This window comes from Canis lupus, chromosome 29 (genome assembly GCF_003254725.2).
Source record: "Canis lupus dingo isolate Sandy chromosome 29, ASM325472v2, whole genome shotgun sequence".
NCBI lineage: Eukaryota > Metazoa > Chordata > Mammalia > Carnivora > Canidae > Canis > Canis lupus.
In genome coordinates this window covers 37366388-37379545 of record NC_064271.1, presented here as the reverse complement: position 1 = coordinate 37379545, position 13158 = coordinate 37366388, and the positions used below count along the sequence as shown (strand labels likewise).

The 13158-nt window shown below is 37.7% G+C and overlaps 1 long non-coding RNA gene across 1 annotated transcript; it reads left to right on the top strand.

Moving 5' to 3' along the window:
* The first annotated feature begins 7593 nt into the window (after positions 1–7593).
* On the top strand, positions 7594–8347 carry LOC112650726 (uncharacterized). The gene is made up of 3 exons (XR_003130397.1): positions 7594–7770; positions 7987–8066; positions 8161–8347. It is a non-coding gene; the product is annotated as an uncharacterized LOC112650726 (long non-coding RNA).
* The last annotated feature ends 4811 nt before the right edge of the window (positions 8348–13158 follow it).

The window sequence follows — 13158 nt, the reverse complement described above, 5'->3', positions numbered from 1 at the left end:
GTGGTGACCGACACAAGCCACCTAGCTCCTCTCTGATGATAACATCAGAGACTGTGGGACAGGGACCGACACAGAGACGTTTAGCAGAGGTAAGGTGCATTGGAACGCTGGCAGCAGGTGGGCGTATCACTGCTTTATGCTATTAGCACACCCACCGATTGGTAGGAAGCACCCACAAAGGACCAGTGGGTGTCTGAGTCACAGACAGGGCGGCAGCCCCACTGGAAAAGATTACACGCTGCAGCTGGTAATGCCAAGAGGCCGAGTTGGCAATGCTGACAGACCGGGTGAAACCCAGGAGCACTCGCTTGCCAGAAAGCGTTCATCTTGTAAATGTGTTTTGTTTTCTGAGCCACTGAGTAGCAGGCAATGAAACTGTTCTTGGGCCTAGTACCTTCCCACGTGTTTGCGGTGGTCCTGCTGTTCACCAAAACATGTTGCCTCTTGGTCTTTGAAGCACATAGAATTAGACTCCCATCTGACTTTGAAGTTGGACACGCCAATAGTATTTGCCTTGGCCAGTGAGATGGGACAGATTGAGAGCAATGTTACTTCCTGGGGGAAGTTTTAAAAGTAGGGCATCATTTGCTGAATTTCTTCCCCACTATTGTAGTAATGGTGAGAAAGGAAGCCAGCTTCACCTTGTTCTTGAAGTGGACACAACAAGGGGAGTGTGGTATGAGTGAGAGACAGATTTTATCATGTTATGTCACTAATATTCTGAGGTTGCTTCTTACTATGATGGGACCAAGCATGTCCTGACTATGGTTTTGCGTGTGTTGTTAGGTGTTGGGTGCGAAATGACACATGGCCAAATAAATTTAAGATATTCCAATTTAACCAAAGGGGTGTGTGTGTGTGTGTGTGTGTGTGTGTGTGTGTGTGTGTGTTTAGGACTTCTGGAAGCCTCCACTATGCTAAAATAAGATGCAAATTTCCAGGGATGCAGCATAGCATGCAGCGCTTCTCAAACTTATGTGACTCCACCAGTCTTTGTGTTTTTTTTCCTATGAAGCATTTCCAATGAAATGTTACCTTAGAAAAATCAATACATATGATACTTAGTGGAAAAACATAATGACACACTCAGCAAATGCATCTTTAAATAGGAAGTGCGTTTGCATGTGGGTGTTGGTGTGGAGTGTGTGTATGAAAGAGAGAGAGAGAGATGAGAAAGGGAAGAATTCTTTTCTGCGTCTATTTTCTGTTCTCCTTTATGTGAATGAAGACGATAGAATTTAGATCTAAATTTAAGAACAGTTTTATTTACTTTGGTGCACTCAGTTGAGTAGGAAGATTTCATGATTTTACCTGTTATAAGTAATTCTTAATAAATAATTTGAAAATAAAATAGAATTTCTCACCAGGACCAAAACTCTATACTTCTTCCAGAGGTTTATGCTTAGATGAACTAAAATTTGGTGAAATGTTAGATTCAGAATGTTAAAATGCTTTTTCTAACCAAAAGATATACTTTTTCTGTCGTTGAGATAGAGGATGTTAGAATAAAATTCCAGAACTCTGTAATGTTGGTATTAAAGAACTTTTTTTATTTGGTTACTTCTAAGGTTAAAGTGGCTTTGTTTTTATTTTATTTTTCAGATACCCAAATCTCTTTTATTGTGGGAGGGTGTGGTGGGGGGTGGGAGGGTACTGGGAGTGCACCCTGGTTTTTAAAGCCTCATGAAAAACCACAGCCCTGTGTTGTTTGCAGCTTCTAATTATGCTGGAAGAATTTAGGAAGACACAGAACTATTTCAGAGTATTTCAGTTTTGTCTAACACGTGACTTCCCATGTGCACTGGGGGATATGGACAAAAACAAAGTTCTGTTGATTATTCACCTTCTTTTTTCATAGATTTGTCTCTCTTGACTCTACTTCCAAAGCAATCACATTAGCCTATTTAATTCCCAGATCTAAGCTGGATGTGATTCTGGAAATTACTTCCATAACCCATAGATAGATACTCAGAGTCTCGTGTCTTAGGCCGTCTACAAAGGATCTGTCACACAACTGATAAGGTGACATCTAAGAAGGTCAATAGGAATTTCTCAAATATTGTGCTAGATACTAAGAATAATACAAAAGGCATAGGTTGTGTAGATAATCCTCCCCTTGAAGAGTCTAAAATACTATTGAGAAAAAGTGTTTTCCTACATAAAACAATTTGATAGTAATACAAAGCAGTATAAAGCCCGGCATGAATTTTTGCTGGTATCTATACAATAACATAAAAATTCAGAGAAGGAAGATGAAATGGGTCACTAGCAAAATGGCCTACCCAGGAATATATCAGCAAGAAACATTTAGAAAATTTAATAGAAGAAAGAGATTCAATTTGTGATAGAAAAGAAAGGAAGAAAGGAAGGAAGGAAGAGGAGGGAAAGGAAGGGGAGGGAATTGGAACCTTTATGTGTTGGTGGTGGAAATGTGAAGTGGTGCGGCCACTGTGGACAAAAATTTTGTGGTTTTGTCAATAAGTTAAACATAGAATTGCTATATGACCTAGCAATTCTTCTCTCCAAAGAATTGGAGATAGGTGCTCAAATGAAATAGGTGCTCAAATAAAAACTTGTACATGAATGTTCAGCAGTTCTAATCACACTAGGCAAAGGCTGGGAACGACCCAAATGCCCACCAGCTGAAGAATGGACAGACTAAATGCATATTCGTATGATGGCATATTACTCAGCCACAGGAAGAAGTGAAATACTGATGCGCGCTGCATCGTCAACGAACCTGAGAAACATTCTGAGCATAACTGAAATGAGCCAGACACAAAGGACAGATGTGTAGGATTCCACTTACCTGAAATCCACCAGAGGCAGAAAGGAGATCTGTGGTTGCTAAGGACTCGGGGGTGAGGGGAGAAAAGAGAGACACCTTAATGGGTGCAGGGTTTCCTTACAAAGAGATGAAAAGTCTCAGAATGGCCTGGTAGTGATGGTTGCACGACATTTTGAATGTATTTAATGCCACAGAACTGTTCATTCCAAAATGGTTAAAATAAAAAATTTTATGTTCTTTATTTAACCACAACATTTATTTTTTTTAAAGATTTATTTATTTATTTGAGAGAGAGAGGGAAGGGGCAGAGAGGGCGGGGGAGAGGGAGTCTCAAGCAGACTCTGTGCCGAGTGTGGAGCCTGACACCGGGGCTCGATCCCAGGACCCTGAGGCCATGACCTGAGCCAAAACTAAGAGTCAGACACATGACAGCCTGAGCCACCCAGGCGCTGCTAGCCATGACATTTAAAAAGGCCAAGAAGGGGCACCTGTGTGGCTCAGTTGGTTAAGTGTCTGACTCTTAATTTCCACTCATGTCATGATCTCACAGTCATAAGATCAGGTCCCATGTCAGGCTCCATGCCAGGTGTGGAGTCAGCTTAAGATTCTCTCTCTCTCTCTCTCTCTCTCTCTCTCTCTCGCCCTTTCCTTCACTGCTTGCACGTGTGTGCTCTCTCCAAAATAAGTAAAAAAAAAAAAAAAAAAAAAAAAAAAAATTAAATTTTAAAAGTTAAAAAAATGTAAAAGCTAAGAAAAAAATTAAGAAGAATATTTATTAGGGAGGGTTTATATCACCAGGTAAGGTATTATAAAATTACAAAAATTAACTGAATATTGTACATGTGCTGGAATAAATGATAGATTAATGGAGCAGAATGTAAACCTTCCAAATTAAAGTCTGTAGTGTTTAAATATTGAGTATGAGGGACATTTGACTGGCTCAGTTGGTAGAGGACACGACTCATGATGTCCACGTTAGGCATAGAGCTTACTTAAGAAAAATAAAAAAAAAATACTTAGTACATAATAAAGGTGTTTTTAAAATTAGAGGGAATCTTTCCTTACTTTGTAAATGATTATGGGGTAAATTGGTGGATAAAATCAACTGGTTAATAACTATAAAAATGAAATCTCAACACTAAAAATATAATCATACATAGAAAGGTTTGATGATCCAAAATGATGAAATGTATGATTATTTTAAAATGCTATACAATGGAACCAAAAGGTAAAAGACATGAGAAAATATTTGCAACGTATATGACAAAGTCTTGTTATCTTCAACAAATAACAAGATGCTTAGAAAAAGAAATGTAAGACAGTTTGACGTGGGATACAAAATAAAATCTTTCTGATATTCTTTCAGAAACTACAACAAAAAAGTGAGTTGGTTTTCCATGACTGTTGGTTTCGCATGCACCACAAAGGTCACTCCAAACATCTTCCTTTCTCTCTCAACCCCATGAAACTCTCTCCTCAATGAGATGAGATATAGTCTCTTGTCATTTCTGCCCTTTCTCCAGGCTTCCTAGGTATGTCCTTCCTACCTCTCCTTGGTGCCATTTGGGTAGATTTGTCCCTCCCAACCTCCTTGGCATGAGCGTTGGTCCTTACACAGGAGGACACATCCACCTCCCCAGTGGTGTGACTACTTCAAGCCATTTTTCATAGAGCAAACACAGCAAAGTAGAAACTGAAACGAGAAAGGAAAAAAGCGTGGTAAACATCATGTGGAGACAGCAGCTCAAAGACTATTTTGAGCACTCTTTTATGATTTTCATAGTTCATTGGAAGGAGGTGGGCAGTGGAGGCAGTCTTGCAATGAAATAGGTATATACTCAGACCCGTTGCTTTTAGTTTAGGTTTTTTTTTTTTGGGGGGGGGGGAGTGGGGGAGTGGGTTTCCCCTTCTACTTCATCAAGAATTGATACCCATTCATGAGGTCAGCCCACCTATTTCAGACTGGTTAGACTTTTTAAGAGACCATTTGCTTATGAGGAAACGGTGTTCCAGCAAGTGAGAGAATACTTCCCATTGCAAATCAAGAATGCAAGTCAAAACTCTAATATTAAGCAGAAAAATTATTTAAATGAAAGCTGATTTAAGCAAGATTTGGGTAAACAATTGTATGAGTGGAGAACTATCTTATTCTGATATCCATGTGAGTGAATTAAAAGTAATACTTTCTCTTTCCTTACGAATCCTATCATCATCAGTACTTTCTGCATACCTCATAGCTGTATACTTTTGTGGACTAACATAGTGTCTTAAATTTAACTGCGACATGATTGTGCCACCTGAATAGACTGGTAAGTGCTTTTAGGGCAGAGACGTACGACAGCCTTCATACCGCATCTACAGCGAAGCCCTTTTTTTCTTTTGGTCTCCAAATGTTTCCCTTGGTTGTAACCAACTGCGTCTAAAAAGCATTGGAAAATTCTTCTGGCAAACTGGAGTACTCGTGTTTCTGAAAAGCTTGATAAGAAAACTGATCTAGCAACATGTCTGTGCCAAGCAAAATCTATTCGGCATTTGTTTGATGTGTGTGCTGTTCGTGGTGGTTACTAGATAGATCTATGACTCAACCTACAGATTTAGTGATTCAGTAGGTGCACTTTAAATGAGTTCCATCAGGCACAAGTTGTTCTAGCAATTTTCCTTTAACAGGGTTGTGGAAAAAAAATATTTCTCCCTCAGGCTTTGTATTTAGTTATTATTATTCTGTCTCTTTTATTCTTCAGCCCGTCTTTTCTTTTGCATTTGATTGACTAATTTTTTTAATAGACGATGATTCTTCTAGGCAGTCGATTGTAGTTTAGAAGGCACAAAGCCACTAAAATGATCAACCTTCTATTTTCAACTTGTCTATGAGACTATATGCTTTAAAGTGTATCCCATTTAATTCAATAGGAATTGAGAAAGGAGAAGGTGGGGGATTACTTGCAGAAGCTGCAAAAACCATATGCCGCAATCTGCTGAAGAAATTCTATTGTAGTAAAAGGTTTAAGAAGAGGCCAGTTAGCAAAAGATGCAGATATCAGAAACATTGTAGAATCAGGAGCTGTTCCAAGAAGAAGGCTTTGAATATATTGTTTGCAAAAGTGTCCTGAACCTATTTTCAGAAACACAGCTATCACATAAAACAACCTGCAGTGAATTTTTCTTTTTTCCATTTTTATTGTGGGCAGATTATATCTCCTTTAAATTAAAAATATCCTGAAAGAAACCGTTTCACAACTGAAATGACAGAAGTAATTCACCTTCTAAGATTGTCTTATTTTATACCATTTTGTGTCTCATGCTAACAAACATGGCTTAATATGCTTTAAGGCATCAACTGGTCAGGAAGATAAAATTAGTTTCTGAAGGTTAAAAATGAATGTGTTGCCTGTCCATTCCTGGGTAGATATGAACTAGTCTTCATAAAGCAAAGTAAAACTTGAACTTGTTAGTTTCGAAAAGTATTTTTTTAACATATATGCTATATTAAAAAAAAAGACAACGCACTTGAATTCGGATCATGACAGACAGTTACATCTGAGATGTAAGAAAAATTCTGGCATTATGAGGGTGTCAACATAATCAGTAAAAAATTATTTTTGATGACATGAAGAGGAAAAGTGTTAGCAGAATGAGAAGAATTTTTGAACAGCAGATACACAGCAAAGTCCTTTCCCCTTGTCTGCCAAATGCACCCACACTTGTCATCAGTGAATGCAATTAAATTTTTTTTTTTACAATACAGAAGAGACTTTTGGCAGTCAATGAGGGCTAATTTTTTTTTTCTTCACTTGTACACCCCTTTTAGCCACTGTGAAGATGTGAGCTGAAAGATGCTCATAGCGTTGACTTTGTCCCTTAAGTATGAATTTGTGAACAAATGGAGTCAGAACTTGGGAAATTGAAAGAGATCATACACCATTTACATACGAACACAGCTCAGCTGAAAGGTTAAATCACTTAAGGATAAAATACTCTCTTCTAGTATTCTCATGTGCATTTTTTAGACAAGTGAAATTCTAATTTTTAGAAGAAAAGTGACAAAAAAAACCTCTTCATGACCTCCTCAGGCAACAAATAGCATAAAAGCTTGAGAGTTGCAATCTGTAAAGTGTACTCAAAAAAAAATTACATGGCAAGAATGTATAGCACCCTTCAATGCATATTCACATTTGTTGGCTTCCACGGATCTCAGATAAACATTGTGATAGATTTCAGTTTTGTAAATGTCGGGCGCCTCATGATCTCTGGATTCTAAATTGGTCTGTGGTCACTTCAATAAAAAAAAAAAATAACAAAATGTGATGGTGTCAAATCCTTTCGGTGGCTTTCATTCCTAATACCTCACCACAGACACAGAGACACATGGACACAATACTTTCCAAGTGATTCGGCAGAGAATGAGAATATTTTGAAACTATAAAACCATGATGCAGTGAAGCTGTCTGGTCTTCATAGTCAACTGATTTATTCATGTAGGGAAAAAATTGACATTGAAAGGCTACGCTAATGAAAGGCATTGTATGCTAATATACGAACCTATGTTTTTCTGCAACTCAGGTGATTACCAGGTTATGTCTTCTAATACTGTTCATATTATGGCAAAATAGAAAATATTTAGTTTGTACACCGGAGTTCAAATTTACCATTTAAAGGAACGATGCTGTCTCTTCCATCTCCTACCCCTGATTTTTCAAGACGCTTTTGTGGCAAATATCTTCATCTATTTACTTAAGTGCCTCAAAGCCAATCTTCGTTGAATTAACAGTGAAAATAAAATCCTGTATTGCTAGCATTGTTAGGTCACACTCTTGTTAGAAAATACATTTCAATGAAATAATTTGCAACCGTATGATAGCACAGGGTCAACAGAATGCCCGTTCTAAATTAAGTACTTCTTTTCACCTTTTCAAAGGCACCTGCGTCGAGCTGGATGAGCATCGTTGGACATTGTACAAGTGAATCAAGCCAGATTCAGACAGGTAACTAGCCAATATGGAAACTGGGCACACGGCAATGAGGGCCTCGGGCTCCTAAGTACTGTCAGTAGCCTCATCGTGATGAGGTGTTTTGCGAACTAGAAAGAGTCGATATAGGTGGCATTATTGGCGGCCTCCTCTTTCTTCTTCTTGTTCTCGGTGGCACTGGTCTTAAGAGTCTTGTTTCTCCCTTGTCTTACATGTTGTATCAACACTGAGTTATAAGACAGAGGTTTCACACAAGCTCCTCTCTGCTCTGCACCTTCTGGTAACAGAAATGGCGCCATGAACACCACATGGTAAGGAGAGTATAGAACTGGGAGTCTTCACCAAGTAGGCCTACCATTATCATTGTTTTTTCCCTGATTTTTGTGTGTTTGTTTTTTCCTTTAGCTCTACCGTATAGATGGAGGCCAGAAACAATGCAGGGGTCCTGAGGACATAGAAGAGAAAACTGAAAAAAAAAAGAATGGTAGGAAGTGAAGATTTGAGGGTCTGTGAAAACCAAATGTTACCTAGAAAACTGAAAATGTACTCCTTCCTGTATATTGCTAGGTATTAATTACCCTCTGCAATATTGGATCTAATTACCCTGCATTTCCAATAAGGAACAATTGGAGAAGTGAAAAATTACAAATTTGATAGATTTGTTTTGTGTTCCTATGTCTACTGCATAGTGATTTTTCTTTTTTTATTTTCTTTATTTATTTTCATTTCTTTCGTATAAACAAGATGTTTTTGATAATTGTATCAGAAAAACACACAGCACACAGAATTGTAGGACCTCAACTAGCTTTTGGCAAAGCTCAGCGAATCTGCCCTTTCTCTTAATCAGTTGCAGACATCCCATAATCATGGGGTAGTATACCCAAAGTTAAGCAACACCGGCTATCTATCTGATTGATTGTAACCTCATTAAAATTACTTGGCTATATTTTAGTCTCAACTTTTTACGAATGTCATTAGGGAAGGATAGAGTTAATTATCGAAATTACTTTAGAAAATGTTTGCATATCTTTAAACCAAAAATTAATATTTGTATTCAATTAGTGAGTCACATTATTAGACATTGGCTCCTTTTTGCCCTGTAAATGAAGTAGTTGAGAGTTTCACCATCATACAATGAACATATGTACAGAGTTGAGGGACACTTAAAAACCTCATGTAATTATTTCTGCTTTTGAAGTGATAAATTCAGGTTCTCACCTGCTGGTTATTATCCCTCACCTCAAATAATCATTTAAAATGTATTAACAAGCATATTGTATGTTTGATGCTAGTCAAGGCATAGATTCATTCCTTTGGTGTGTAAATAAGACCTACAAATGAATTAGACAAAAATGACACATGCCAGACCCTGACAGGTGAGCAGTGATTAGGTTTATGTTAACATTACATTGCTTTTGCTATTTTATGATGTAATTTTTCCTAATTATAAAAGCATGTGGGAAAACCTGGAAATAGAAATATAAAGAATGGGAAAGTAAATTACCCTAATCACATCACCTAGGTATAACTACTGTTAACATTTTGGTGTATTCCCTTTTATATTTTTTGTGTATATTTATAAATTGGCAACTTAATATATGCACAATTTTATTTTAGTTATTAATATTTAACTTTTATGTATTAGTTATGTATGCAATTTATCGCGCCCTTAATTAGTATTCACTAAGAAAAAATTTTAAAATGGCCTATAAGCCAAAAGGCTCTTTTAGCTCTTAATGCATATTGTCTAACTATTTGCTAGAAAGATTGCAGTAATTAAAAACCCTACCACTATTTATGTATACAATGGAATATTACTCAGCTATTAGAAATGACAAATACCCACCATTTGCTTCAACGTGGATGGAACTGGAGGGTATTATGCTGAGTGAAGTAAGTCAGTCAGAGAAGGACAAACATTATATGTTCTCATTCATTTGGGGAATATAAATAATAGTGAAAGGGAAAATAAGGGAAGGGAGAAGAAATGTGTGGGAAATATCAGAAAGGGAGACAGAACATAAAGACTGCTAACTCTGGGAAACGAACTAGGGGTGGTAGAAGGGGAGGAGGGCGGGGGGTGGGAGTGAATGGGTGACGGGCACTGGGTGTTATTCTGTATGTTAGTAAATTGAACACCAATAAAAAATAAATTAAAAAAAAATGAAAAAAAAAAAAAAAAAAAAAAAAAAAAAAAAAAAAAAAAAAAAAAAAAAAAAAAAAAAAAAAAAAAAAAAAAAAAAAAAAAAAAAAAAAAAAAAAAACCCTACCACTAGCCTATGAGAGCACTTGCCTCACTAAATCCTTACCAGCAATGGGTATTACTAGTTTTATAAATCTTGCCAATTCGATACATGGAGAATGGTGTTTTAGTACTGCTTGAATTTCTTTGAAAAAATAATGCTAAATTCCTTTAATTTCTTATTTTTTAAAAAAGATTTATTTATTTATTTAAGAGAAACAGAGTTGAGAGAGAGCGAGAGCGCAAGCACTCAAGAGTGAGCAAGCGTACATCACTGTGGGGAGAGGTGGAGGGAGAGAATCTCAAGCCGACTCTGCTCCACAGGCCAGAGGCCAAGGCAGAGTTCTATCCCACCACCCTGAGATCATGACCTGAGCTGAAATCTAGAGTTGGACACTTGACCAACGGAGCCACCCAGGGGCCCCTTCCTTTAATTTCATTTAAGAGTTTCTTTTTCTTTTTTTTTTTTTGGCCTACATTTTATTGGGATGTAGGAGTATTTTTTTATCAGTTTTTATAATCTCTCTATGTTAAGGGTGTTAGTTAAATCCTTTTTTTTTTGTTAGTTAAATCCTGATCAAATTTACTTTTGCAGGTTTTCCAGTTTTTACTTTTATTTACACTTTTTAACATATAGAAATTTAAAAATTTTATGCAGTGAAATTTTTTGTTAATGACTTTATTTATTCATGAGACATGCAGAGAGGCAGAGACACAGGCAGAGGGAGAAGCTGGCTCCCTGTGGAGCCCGATGTGGGACTCGATCCTGGGACCCCGGGGTCACGCCCTGAGCCGAAGGGAGATGCTCAACCACTGAGCCACCCAGGTGCCACTATGCAGTGGAATTCATTGGTCTTTGCTTCTTCCATTTTTTCCTTTGCAACTGTGATAAATTGCTTATTTATTTATATATGCTTCTTTTAAGTTATTTTAAAGGGAAGGATTAAAACATTTGCACATTAAATTCCTGTTGTTTCAATTTTAGTCTATATGCTGCTGAAATGAGCACATAATCTAGTTTTCTTATAGTTTATTGTTCTATTTTTCTTTAAATTTAACTGTTATCCATTTGGAATTCATTTTGTTGAGAATCTATGTTGAGTTTTTCATAATTAGCCAACTTTGTTAAACATAATTTGTTAATCCATTTTTCCTTTGGTTTCGGTTCTTTCTTTTGCTATATATTAAATTCTTACATATGTACGTGAAATATCTGATGTTGGCCTGTCCCATTCCAGTCATCCATCTGTAGGTCCTTGTGACCACACAATGCTGTTTTAATCACTGGATCTTTGTTATTTCCTATAACAAATATTTAGGTATTTGTTAATACCTATCAAGGCAAGTCCATTTGATTAGTCTTCTTTTTCCTATCGTTTGAGAATCTGAGGAATTATTTTACAGAAAATAAAATCATTGTGGATTTTGATTGGAATCGTGGTAGGCCTTTTAATTATGGTATTCAGGTCATCTCACTCAGGAAAATTGTACTTTTCTCCATTTGTTCGTAACTTTTTATATGTCCCTCAGTAGAATTTAATAGTTTTCTTCATATGGTTCTTCATAAAGTCAGAGTATGGAGAACACTAAACAGTTCAATCCTTAATATCCCGTTTAAGACCTCTTACTTTTAAAGCATTTTATAATTCAATCATTTTGGCCACCAGTAATCTCTGTCTTTCCACTTAGCTCATGGCTACATGTCTCCTTTACGTTTCCTAATTGTTTCGTGTGACTTAATATTTTATTCTTCGGCTAAATTAAATACTTTTTATGGACATAAGCAGTGCTGTATACTGTTTCTGTACTACACATAATAATTTCGTTATTCATGACTTCATCAGCTGTTGCTTGGGACCCAACCATGCCCAAGCTATTATGCTAAGTGCAGGTATGTCAGCGAACAAGTCCGGTAGGACGTAGCCATCGCAGAGCTTATAGTTTAGTGTGTGTGAGAGATTTTAAACAACTACTTGATAACCTGAATTTGAAAAGTGATAACTAATAGAAAGGAGATCCTTGGGGTACAATGAGAAGACATAGAATGGAGGCCCTTGACTTAAGTCTGGGGTATCTAAGACAACTTCCTTTTAGAAGAGACTTTTACCTGAGTTTTGGAGGATGAATATGTGTTAATTTAGCAGAAGAAATGAAGGATTCCAAACATAAAGAAGACAACAACTGAGAGCTTACATTGATCGAGCACTTATTACGTATCAGAAACTGTGCTTAGTGCCATAGATATGTACTGCTTTTAAATCTAACCATCTCCAGGTGGTGATAGGGAAACTGAGGCAGATAAGCTAAGCAACCATGGCAAAGATTTCATTCCTCTGTCCTCAAAGCCCTCAGAGATCGCCGATAGGGATTCATTAGGCAGAAGACAAGATGGTATTAGCACTTTAAAAATATTTCTGCGGTTGTGGTCTGAAGAGTGGGTTACCTGGGGTGGAGCAGGTGCAGAGAAGGCGAGTGGGGGCTCTTTCAGCAGCACGAGCTAGAGACGAGGGTTGTAGAAAGTGGGCTGATAGGGTGAAGATGTAAGAATGTCTCTGAGATGTATTCTGGAGCCTCACGGAAGGCACTTTTGAAAAGCTGGATACAGGAATGAGACAAAGGGACGGATGGAGCACATTGCGGCACAGATAGCAGTGTGGTTGGTGGTGGCAGTCTCCACGGCGAGGGTCACTTACCTGTTCCAGGAATGGAAAGAACGCAGAAAAAAGAAAGCTTCTCTCCCCCCATCCCAGGAAAATTTTTAGAAAATTTCTTCTTGGTGTCTGGTTTTCGGTCTCACTGTCGTGTCCCTCGGTGAGTGTTTCCAATGTTTGTCAGGCTTCTTGAGTCTGCTGTGGTGTCTCGTGCCAGCCTTGCAGAAGTCGCTGGTCCCTATCCCCTGCAGACATTGCTTCTGTGCTCTTCTCTTCTCTTTCTGGAACTCCAATTACATGTAGTTTAGACCTTGACATTTATATCCTTCTCTGCATAATCTTTCTCTCTCTCTCTCTTTTCTTTTTTTTTTCCTTACAGTTTCTGTCAAGATGTTTTTTCCGGTCCCAGCCTCCAGGTAACAAATGCTGGCATTGGCTGAGGTTATCCCACCGTGACACCCACTGCGGCAATAATTATGGTAATGCCTCTCAGCTCCAAACCCCCCTCTG